At 41.3% G+C, this 12570-nt stretch overlaps 1 protein-coding gene across 2 annotated transcripts in view; it reads left to right on the plus strand.

The window, feature by feature from the left end:
* LOC110876003 overlaps positions 1-12570 on the plus strand; it is a 45762-nt gene that overhangs the window by 8567 nt on the left and 24625 nt on the right. The gene's annotated exons all lie outside the window — the stretch shown is intronic.

Consider the following 12570-nt stretch of genomic DNA (forward strand, 5'->3'; position numbering starts at 1 on the left):
GGTTCATTCAATCCCTTGAACCTATTGAGCGATGTGGCCTGGGAGCTTATCCCCTTACATGGCCCTTGCCATGGAGTTTTTTGCTAGGTTCTCAACCTGATTTTAGGATAGAAAGTCAAATTTGATAAAACAACTTCATCCATTCAAGAGATATTGCTTTTACAAAAGGTGTTCATAGTGTAACTCTTGAGATATAACTTGTGCAATACAAACCAATCTTTCTTGTTTAGACATGGAACCTTTTCAAAGTTTTTCCATTCCAATGTCTTGGAAGCCTTTTACCCTCTGAGTCTGCTAGCTTGTAAGATCCGCCCTTATGTGCTTCAAGGATGGTATACGGGCCTTCCCATTTTGGGCCAAGCTTTCCTTGGTTCTCTTTTTTGCTAGCTTCGTTGTTTCTAAGCACCAGGTCTCCTGGCTTGAAGCGTTCATTCTTGACTCTCTTGTTATAGTAGGCTTCCATTCGCTGTTTGTACTTGGCCTCTTGAATTGCAGCTTGGTCTCGTGCTTCCTCTAGGAGTTGTATGTCACACCCTAACCGATGGCGGAATCATCGGGGCATGGCACTGAGCGAAACAGATTGTCCAGGAGTTTCCATAACAACAATTATTACTATTTAGTTTAAAATGACACGTCCCATACCGTGTCCCAAATAATACAATAAATTATTACAGATAACAACTAGTCAAGTATTCTGTTTCGACAACTCAGATTTAAATAAAAACAAATAAATATTGTTCGAATGCCCCTAAAGACCCAGACTGACAAGATCTACAAACAACTATGCTCTAGTTGCGTTCTCCTAACAGACAACGATTTGTTGGGGGTCTCTAGAGCTTTATTCTAGCCTTGCTTTCCTAGCAAGCAAACATCCTAATTACCTGTCACATACGTTAAAATAAAGTTAATACATATAATGTAAAATGAGCATACAAGTTTGATAATAGCATATAGAGTTCGAATAGTTTACGCATAACCAGCACGTACACAGAGGAAAACGAAGCATGTTAATTATCGACATGGATCTATCGATACCAATGACTGCGGGTTGACCGTCCGAGACGGTTCGCAATACATGATTACCACCGTAATCCATGCAAGTAATTGTCCTTAACAACCCCTGTGTGAACGGGTGCTGAGTCCAAACTATAGTACTACGTCGTTAAGGCAGGTAGACAGCATTCCACGTGTAAACACAATCAACAAGCATTCATTTAGTCACGTAATACATGCAGTTCGGTTAGCGTTCAAATAATTGAGTAGTGTGTTCGATTGTGATTTTGATAAGTAACGTATGTAACACCCAAAAGTGCTAAAGCAAAAAGGGATCGAGTATACTCACAGCGATTGGTTAATGGATTGAAGGGAGCGCTTGAGAGTAGGGTTAGCCTGAACAGTTCGATAGCATAACGATAAATATACGTAGAATGGAAAACAAGTGCAAGTGGGTTGAACAGTCTGGTCGATCGAACGGTAGGTTCGACCGAACGAGATTGTTCGTTCGGCTAGACAATCCGTTCGGACAGTCCGTTCGATCGGCCGGTAGGCTCGATCGGTTGGACTGTTCGAGTGGATTGTTTCTTCCTTTAAGTAAGATGTGTTTGTGTGCGAGGATTTGAACTTTCGAAGTTTTTGTTGTAGTATTTGAGAATATCGAAGTGTTCTTACCTTTCAGGTCGGTCGATCGAACGGTCTGTTCGATCGGTCGGCTTAACCGATCGGTTAGACACCTCAGTAGTTAGTCCTCAACAGGATGTCAACGGATTGAGTGGCATATTCGATCGAACAGCCTGTTCGTTCCGATAGCATGTACGATCAGGTGGCACTCAATACATTGAACGAGTTGAAAATCGATTAAGTGTTGAAGCATAGTATCTCATGATCCGAACAGTAATGTCTACCAATCAGTCGTTCGATCGGGCATTACTTCGTTCAATACCATACCTCATGAGTTTGTCAAATTGTGGGACCACATGCTAGCCGATCGGCTGGCCCGGTCGATCGGCTGACCTGTCCGATCGGTTGGGCTGTTCGTTCGAATAGCCTAACCGTTCAGTCAGCATTATGACCTGGTCGGCCTGTTCGTCTAACACTTGGCTGCTCTGGTTATTTGACGTTATATCGAGGTATTTTGACAACGAGCTAAACCATGGAACTTCCATTCTCACTTGTTTCACCTGCTCGGACAGGAATCACCCAAATCCGGCCAGTGAACGGTTCGGAACGGTAGCTTAATGTTTAACCCGAAATCGGTGAACCTCGTAGATAGAATCCGAATCTTGAACCACTCATCCATTAGAATGTTTGGTGAGTTGACTCAAGCTTCGTTTCTACCGGTTTGAAGGCATTGAGTGTAAAAGAGTTGAAAGAAAGTTGGAATCTTCCTTTCAATCCTTTTCAACATGTAAATGTTTAGATCTTTGGTAGATCTTAGCTTGTTTATGTGGAAATCGGTTAGATCTGAGCTACTCATGGTGGATTAAGGCCAAAACATGGTGTTTCTGAAGAACACCATGATGACCTCATCCAAGAATGCTTAGATCTTGGTGATTTCACGGTTAAAAATCAAGATTTGAAAGATAGAAAGGTGTAGGAGCATGTTTTGATCAAGAAAGTAAAAGATTTAGGATGAAAACTTACCGGAATCGGAAGAAATCTGAGAAAAGAAGGGGAGCACGAGCTGGTCGGTCAGAGCTTTCCAAAAGTGGTAAAGAATGACAATGACAGTTCTATTTATAGGCTTCCAAAAGAGGAAAGGGTTGGCCGATCGGCTGACATCTCGATCGGACAGCCTGCTCGATCGAACAGTCCGTCCGATCGGCTGGGCTGTTCGATCGGCTGACAGCCTGATCGATCCACAGCCTGGTTTGAGTGTTCGACGCGATGATTTTTGATGTTTCGATTTCGATTGAAGATGATACGAATACGATAGAGTTTCCTATTCAAATTACTTTCAGTCCCAACTACTATATCTAACATACAATTATCTATACTTCACCCTATCCTTCCGTTATCATTCGTCATAGTTCGATTTTTCGATTGTATTCGAGTTGAGTTTCGAGTTTCGATTGATTTGACTGATCACCACACAAAACATAAAGTAAGCACGCACAGGCAACACGTAAGGCACACATACACATAAACAACAACCAAAGTTCGCGAAATTCAAGATTCGATGATGGTTAGATCGGTTTGAAAACTGATTAGTTAACTTTATCGCATTGTTACTTCCTACTATTCACAGTCGTAGATCGGCTCGCGTTAAAACATTCGATTTACTTTGATTCTTCCTTGATTACAGCACTTACTCCACATATATACAAATAAAACACACATTAGACTATTTACAGTCAAAGAAGTCGTCTTGACTTTAACTTTGACTTTGACTATCGAAAACACGGGGTGTTACATTGTAAGTTCAACATGTTCTCTTTTTGGTTTGTTTCGGAATCCATGTTGACAATTCGTTGTGTTACAACTCCTACTTCAGCTGGAATCACAGCTTCGGACCCAAATACCAAGCTATAGAGTGTTCTTTTGTGGCTTGTTTTTTCGGTTGTTTTTATGGCCCATAGAACACTTGGCAATCCTTCAAGCCAATTGCTTTCATACCTTCCCAATATGGTTTTGATTCCTTCTACTATGCTTTGGTTCGTCCTCTCGACTTGACCTTTTGATTGTGGTTATGCCACTGAGCTGAAAACCTGATTGATTCTGAATTCTTTGCACCAAACGCTGAAAGGCTTCTCAGCAAATTGCTTTCCGTTGTCGCTGAGAGGTACTCCCGGCAATCTATAACGACAAATAATGTTTTCCCAAACGAAATCAATGATCTGTTTTCCCGTGATTTTACTCCACCTTTGCTTGGGGGAGATGGACCGACAATGTCCATCCCCCATTTATAGAATGGTCATGCTGAGGTTATTGGGACAAGATCATGTTTGGGACTTTTTGGGACTGGTGAATGAATTTGGCAGGCATCACACTTCCTTAGTTGCTCAGTGGTGTCTCGATGCATTAAGGGCCAGAAATACCCAAGGTTCATTAGTTTTGCAACCACCGATCTAGCTCCAAAATGAGCTCCACATATACCTTCATGAACCTCTTTGACCAAATACCTACTTTGCTCGGGACCAACACATCTTAGCAAGGGTGCAAGGTAACCCTTTTTGTAGAGGATTTCACCTTGTAGTACATACTGCCTTGCCTTGATCTTAACCCTTCAGCCTCTGTTTGATCACCATGCAATTCACCATTTTTAAGGAATTTCTTGATTTGAGTAATCCAATTTGGATCTTCTTCGGCGATTACATCTTGAACTTCCAACTCATCGATTGACGGAGCTTTTAACACTTCTACCAATACCTTATTGGTAAGGTGGGCAAAAGTGAGAGATGCGAGTTTACTCAAGGCATCCGCTTTCTTGTTTTGAGACCTGGGAATTTGCTTGATGGTACATGCTTGGAAGGTGTTCATCAATTCTTTTGATTTTTCTTTGTACCTTTTCATGTTGGGCTCCTTTGCAATGTAGCTATCATTCACTTGCCTTGATACCAGCAACGAGTCTGTGAACACTTCAAGCTTTTGAACTTTCATTTCTTTAGCCGATCTTAAGCCAACTATCAGTGCTTCGTATTCAGCTTCGTTGTTGGTGGTCTGAAAATCAAAGCGAAGAGCATATGTGAATTCTAACCCTTCTGTGTTGATCAGAATGAGCCCAGCCCCTGACCCTTCAACGCTTGAAGCCTCATCGGTAAAAAGCTTCCAGGCTTCAAGGTCTGAGGGTTCAGTGGCAGCGGTGTTCACCTCAGTGATTGTTTGCTTTGAGACTTCTACAATGAAATCAGCCAAGACTTGAGCTTTGATAGCTTTTCTTAGGACGTAGGTGATATTATGTTCACCTAGTTCCACTGCCCATTTGGCTAATCGTCCCGAGTTTTCTGGTTTTTCAAGCACACTCTTAATAGGTTGGTCGGTGACCACTTGTATAGGGTGTGCTTGGAAATACCTTCGAAGCCTTCTAGCTGTTTGAACTAGGGCTAGGGCAAGTTTTTCTAGGGGAGGATATTTGATTTCAACCAATTTTAGAGTTTTGCTGAAAAAATAAACGGGTACCTGAACCTTGTCTCGTTCAATGGTGAGGACCGCACTTATTGCTTCTACAGTAACTGAAAGGTATACCGAGATTAATTCTCCCGTTTCTGGGGCTGCAATGTCAGGTAGGGAAGCTAGGTGTTGCTTCATCTTGTTGAAGGCTTCTTCGGCCTCTTCAGTCCATTTGAAGTCCTTCTTATCGGAGCAACCTTTGAGCGTTTTGATAAAGGGTAAAAACCTTTCAGCCAAATCGCTTCAAGGCTGCAAGCTTTCCGTTTAAACTTTCAACCTCCTTCTTGCTTCTCGGTGGTTTGGTTTCAAGAACAGCTTTCACCTTGTTTGGATTGGCTTTAATGCTTTGCTTTCCCACAATATGCCTAAGGAATTTACCTTCCTCAAACCCAAATGAACATTTCTCGGGATTGAGTTTCATGTTGACCTTCCTTAGGTTCTTGAAGGTTTCTTGGATGTCATCGAGCATTTGATATTCTGTTTTGCTTTTGATCACCAAGTCGTCGACATATACCTCCATGTTTCTACCAATTTGACTTGCAAAGGCCTTGTCAACTAGGCGTTGGTAGGTTGCTCCAGCGTTTTTGAGGCCAAAAGGCATCTTTTGGTAACAAAAGATCCCTTTGTCTGTGTGGAACGCGGTCTTCTCTTCATCTTCTTCCTTTATGAGGATTTGATGGTAACCCTTGTAAGCATCAAGAAAACACTTAAAAGGGTAACTGGTGAGGGAGTCAACCTTGAGATCAATTCTGGTAACGGGTAGCAATTTTTGGGACAAGCCTTGTTAAGATCCTTGAAATCTATGCACATTCTCCAAGAATTGTCTGGCTTTCGAACCATGACCGGGTTTGCAACCCAGGATTGATACTTTACTTCTCGAAGAATTGATGCGTGTGTAGTGTAATATATTTTTAATGTATAATTAAGCCCTTTTTTTACACCTTTAGCCAAGTTTTAAATTTATAAAACATGATATTTACTAACACTAAACACACATATGGGCAAGTGCACCCATCGTGGACGTAGTATAGTGTTGGTAAGATACCGAGGTCGTCCAAGGACACAAGAGCTTTTGATACCGGTTTATCCTCAACGTCTAATCAAATCAAAAAGTTAGAAAAGGTTTTTAAACTAAGAAAATAAAAACTAACTAAATGCTGAAAAATAAAAATAAAATAAAAACAGATAGACAAGATGAATCACTTGGATCCGACTCGAGTATTAGTATAACCTTTGATTATTTTCGCACTTTTGCACTTGTTTAAGAGATTATCTTAGTTATTGTAGTAGGCCCCTCTTTTGAAGGCGACGTTATCCTCAACCCAGTAGTTTGAGTCAGCAAGGATACAATCCTAAAGGGTTGGATTATTGGAAGATAATAAATTAAGTTATTAATGCAAATTATGGTAGGCCCCGCTTTTGGCGGTGACGTTACCCTCGGCTAAGTAGTCTGAGTCAGCAGGGATACAGTCCTAAATAGCCGGGTTATAGTATTAATAGTAGTTAACTTATGAGGGGGTCAAAGAGTTTGGATCCCCGCCATCCAATACCTATGGGCATTGAAGGAGATCCTACTAAATTTGACCCAGGTCCCTTGCAGGACCTCTAAACGCTGAACAAGGGCAAGACCCTTACCAAACCGTTCCCTTAACCCCCGACCAGGTAGCCAACATACCTCCATATAGACCGTGGAGATATGAATGGTGAAAATCTTTTATTTTATATAGACAGTAAAATAATGCCAAGACACCACGGACAAACGATAAGGAAAGATCACCTTCAACATAAGCAACTAGTTATTAAAGTCACTAATACAAAACCAAATAAAAAGTGCAAAAGATTAAAAATAAAAAGTATTATACTATACACTTGTCTTCACCAAGTGATGTAAGAGACTTAGGCAAACATGGCCTTGATTGTCAATAACTCTTACTATCAATCTTGGATCCCGAGACGACTCACACACTCTACGATGGACAATGGATGATGGTGGTGGATGATGGTGTTATGGTGGTGGTGGGTGGTGGATGAAGTGTGAGAGAGGTGGTGTGCCAAGGGATGAGTTGGAATGAAACCAAGCACTCCTATTTATAGGCTGAACAGAAGGCTGGGCACGGCCCCGTGTCCGCTGGACACGCCCCCGTGCCCGTCTGACACTCTCTCTCTTCATTAATTGTAATTCGCAATTACAATTAATGCGCCTGCTGTACTTTCGCCACGCCCCCGTGCTCACTGGATGTCACACCCCGATTTCCACGTGTCTCACCGGTGGGCCCGGTGGGGGATTACCGTGACGATGTTGGCAACAATATAGTCAAACCACACAATTATATAATGCACAGCGGAAGCATAATTTAAATATATAATTTCAACCTCTGATTGTAATATCAAAATGTATTACAGAAGTTGAATATCCACAGTGGATCGTAAATACAGATAAAGTATTGTTCCATCAGATACTGCAATCAAGCTTGCGAGGCTTATCCCGACGCTAGGGAGCTAATACCAGCCAATTACGTTTAGGTACCTGCACTTAATCTTTTTGGGGAAAATACGTCAGTTTACACTGGTAAATACATTCAACTGACACATTTGAAAATGTTTATTTAAAATTGATTTGAATGCACAAGGCACAAACTCTTTTATAACTTGGGAAAATTCATAATGATCTTGTGAACGTTTTACATGTTCTTTTATGCGTTCAGTAGCCCGGGTCGTGCCGGGTTAAAGATTTATAGACACACCACGTTTGCGTAAAACCGTAGTATAAAAACCAACGGCTACGTCTTTTAGTTTTAATGTCGACACTTTATACCGGGTGTACGCCTACACCGGGATGTCGATGGTCGTGGCCATTTCGTAAAATGATGCCGAGGATATCCGGGACAACGGTCATTAAACCCCCCAAAGGCTTATAAGCAACAAAACTGTTTAAATGAGCCAATCATATTTAATCAATTAACCACCTAAGCGATGGAATTATATAATGCTCAATCAAGCGGTATTAATATACCGTAACCCAAGCCCATATAGGGGAAATAAGTCAAAAGTATTTACCTTTGCAAGTATTAATCCTTAATTAAGATCAAGTCACCGATAGCTTTTACTGGGGCTCCTAATCTGGAACGAAGGTTTTAATTAACCTCTTAGAATCCTAACGGTCCTTGTATTAGCCGTAGCTTAAACCGGTTGATTCCGATATATAGATATGGTTAATTCGCACGAAAAGGCGAAAACCGGGAATGGAGTATGATTTGGACCCAACAAGTTCAGTGACTTGTTTTATATGGGTTTGTAGTTCATACTCTGGATTTTGGGGTTCAAATAATATAATTTGACCCATATCGGCTATTGCACGAAAACTAGTTTCATGAGCCGTACCGTGTGCGCAAACAGGCGAAACGGTTAACCATAAGAGTCGTACGCTTATTTCCTAAGTCAATATGCCTTAAAAGTATTTTGGTATTAGTAGGATACCTTCCGTAATGCCCGTAACGAGTTTAAGTTCATATTATGCCCCGTAGGGGCTTTTCGGTCATTTTAAAGACTTTAAAAGTGATTTTCGAGTTCTACAGGAAATCTGAGTTTCCCGAACAGCTTATAAAGCTTAAAATACTTTATTTATTATTTAAAACCAGTGGCAATTGGAATCGGGTCAAAAGACCTTGTAAAACTCTTGTTTTGGCCAAAAAGGGCATATTCGGTATTTACCGAACCGTAGCCATAACCGCAGGTTATGAGCAAAGTAAAAATTATTAAAAATCTTTAAAATTCCCAAAATATTATTTCACCACGGTGGGTAAAAGTTTTGGTGACGAAAACTTGGGTTAGATGGGCGTTACGCTAATTGCGCCGTTAATTACAAAACTTTCTTAAAAGTGCGCCTTTTAGCATAACTCTCATTCTAGACCTCGGATTGACGTGAAACTTTAGGGACATGCTTATAATTTAATAAGCAAGGTTTTGGTTCGTTCACGTGTCCGAAATATTCGTTTTAATTTTAAAAGGCCGTTACGGTCAACTTTTAGGCGAATGACGGAAATGCGCTAAAGACTTGGATAACTCATGAACCGACCACAGAGGCTTATACCAACATGTGACCTGGTCCTAAGAGAGTCCTAAGGTATATTTATACCTCACTAAAACGGGTCAGAACTGTAGTCAAAGCAAAAGTCAAACTTTTGCGACTTTCGGCTCCGAACCGGTTCAATATAGTAAATGATCGATTCAAACGAGCGCAAACATGTTTATATACTTATTATCATGTTTTATGATTGTCAAAACAGGTTCCATAACATATACATTACAGATTATGCTTAAATCGCTAAAATAGCTTTCTGTTGACTTTTTAACCGCACGTTTGACTCGACATTTGACATAGTTAGAGTGGTGATCAGGGGGAACCATTTTAGAGGTTTAATACCCACATAAATACCAACTCAAAACTACTTTTGGTTCGTCATAAGACTGAACTATCACTGAGTTATTTTAAAGTCAAACCGTAGTTACGACGGTTTGGTTCTTAGCCATTTACTAAGCATAAACTGAATCACAAAGGATCTAAACGACTTACAGTAGTTGGTTCTTGCTTAGGGAACTTCAGAGAAGTCTTGAGAGCTTGAGAGATGTTTAGTAGAAGTGTTTTTGAGTGTGTGAATGTTATGAGCCAAAGAGGCCTATTTATAGTCACACAAGACCCTCAAGATCTTTACACAACATACTATAACTGATCATGGATCATGGGCAGGTGTCCCTAAGGGTAATGGGTCGTGTAGGGGTCACCCATGCTGCCATAATTGATCAAATGATCGTTCAAGAGCTCAAAAGTCAAGAAGTTACAACCATTCTGCATCTGGGCGTCGTACGCGACCCGCATGGACAATCCATGCAACTTGTACGCGGGTCGCCTGGGATCAACAATTCAGACGCGTAATAGAGGGAGCTCGCGGCCCGCCTCAACTTAGGTTTAAACCTTACGCGGGTCGCGTGAGGTTATATTTTCAGAATTTTTCAAATCTTTTATAATCATTACAGAATCGGGCCATTAATAACGAAATCTTTCGTAATGATTCACCTGGCCTTTCGGTTCTGAAGGGGTAACTTTGCGGTTTGGCCCTCGGTTATTTACCGATAGGGGCCTCGTGTTAATTACCCGCATTATTAAGTCCCCGGTTTATTTATTAATTATATTGGAAAGCCTTAACTTTCATTGTTGACGCTTTTAACCCTTCTTCTACGTATTTGATCGTGACTTTCTCGTTTCACATCGAAACTTCGCGTAATTCATATATATTATTTTAGTGAGGGTATAATACCGTTACAAAGTCTTGGGAATGTTAAAGGGTCACTCAGAGGTATTATTAAACATGTTGACACAGTTAACCCCTGTAGTTTGTAATCTCTCACTTTCTTCCGCGTTTTATCTTTGTACGATCTATAATTTATTCGTTTGAAGGTTTAAGCATTATTTAGGGATACTATACAGTATATTTACCCTTGTTGACATTTATAACCCTCGAATTTATATACTTTCAAGGTTTGTCAAAATTAGTCCTTTATTTATTATAGATGCCACGTGTAAACAAATGACACGTGTTAACACATCATTGGACACAAAATTTCGAGGTGTTACATCCTCACCCCCTTAAAATAAATCTCGACCCGAGATTTACTCAAATAAATAGGGGTATTTTTCTTTCATTGTAGCTTCGACTTCCCACGTATATTCAGGACCTCTACGAGCATCCCATTTGACTTTTACAATTGGTACGTGTTTTCTGCGAAGCTTCTTCACCTGTCGATCTTCAATCGACAAAGGTTTTTCTATAAATTTTAAGCTCTCATCTATAAGCACATCCGTGTGTGGAATCACCAACGATTCGTCGGCGAAGCACTTCTTGAGATTGCAGATGTGGAACACATTGTGAATTCCATTGAGCTCTTCAGGCAAGTTTAGTTTATAGGCAACTGATCCGACTCGTTCAATGACCTCAAAAGGCCCTATGTATCTCGGACTCAGCTTGCCCTTCTTGCCGAAACGCATCACCCCCTTCCAGGGTGACACCTTAAGTAATACCTTTTCACCCACTTCGAAGTGAAAATCCTTACGCTTTGGATCAGCGTAGCTCTTCTGCCTATCGCGGGCAGCCTTGAGACGTTCCCGGATCTGGACAATCTTGTCCGTTGTCTGGAAAACAATCTCTGGTCCCGATAATTGGACCTCTCCTACTTCCGCCCAACAAACAGGCGATCTGCATTTCCTACCATATAATGCCTCGAAAGGTGCAGCCTTTATGCTGGTGTGGTAGCTATTATTGTAGGAGAATTCGATCAGGGGTAGGTTTTTATCCCAGTTACCACCTAAATCGATCGCACATGCACGAAGCATGTCTTCTAGCGTTTGGATAGTACGCTCACTTTGACCGTCCGTCTGTGGATGGTAAGCCGTACTAAAATTTAAACGCGTGCCCAAAGATTGCTGGAAACTCTTCCAGAAGTGAGATGTGTATCTAGTATCCCTGTCGGAGATAATAGACACAGGTATGCCGTGTAAGGCTACAATCTTATCAACGTAAAGTTGGGCTAGCATATCGGAGCTATACGTCTCCTTGATGGGTAGAAAATGAGCTGATTTAGTCAGCCTATCGACTATGACCCATATTGTATCGTTTCCTTTCCTGGTTTTGGGTAACTTGGTTATGAAGTCCATAGTTACACATTCCCACTTCCACTCGGGAAGCTCAGGCTGTTGTAGCAAGCCAGACGGCTTTTGGTGCTCGGCTTTGACTTGAGCACAAGTCAAGCACTTTGCTACGTGGGCGGCTACAGACTTTTTCAAGCCTATCCACCAATAATTTGCCTTTAAGTCTTGGTACATCTTATCAGCACCAGGATGGACTGAGTATTTGGAACTATGGGCTTCCTGGAGAACAACATCTCGTAGTCCTCCATATATCGGAACCCATATACGTCCGTTCAGTCTAAGAATTCCATCCTTGCTAAGAGTCAACTGCTCCGCAGTTACTCCCAGCTTTTCATTAGGATAATTAGCTTCCAACACAGCCTCTCGCTGTGCAGCCAAAATCCTTTCTATCAAATTATTTTTAACTTCAATGCTCTTGGCATTGATTCGAATGGGTTTTACCCTTTCTTTTCTGCTCAACGCATCGGTGACTACATTCGCCTTGCCGGGATGGTACCTGATTTCGCAGTCATAATCATTCAGGGTTTCCATCCAACGGCGTTGCCTCATGTTCAACTCTTTCTGATTGAACAGGTGCTGGAGGCTTTTGTGATCAGAATAAACCACAAATTTAATACCATAAAGGTAGTGCCTCCACAACTTAAGTGCAAATACAACGGCACCCAACTCCAAGTCATGGGTGGTGTAATTCTTTTCATGCACCTTTAATTGCCTTGAAGCATAGGCAATCACCTTGCCCTTCTGCATAAGCAAACACCCCA

The sequence above is a fragment of the Helianthus annuus genome, chromosome 7 (genome assembly GCF_002127325.2).
Source record: "Helianthus annuus cultivar XRQ/B chromosome 7, HanXRQr2.0-SUNRISE, whole genome shotgun sequence".
Classification (NCBI taxonomy): domain Eukaryota; kingdom Viridiplantae; phylum Streptophyta; class Magnoliopsida; order Asterales; family Asteraceae; genus Helianthus; species Helianthus annuus.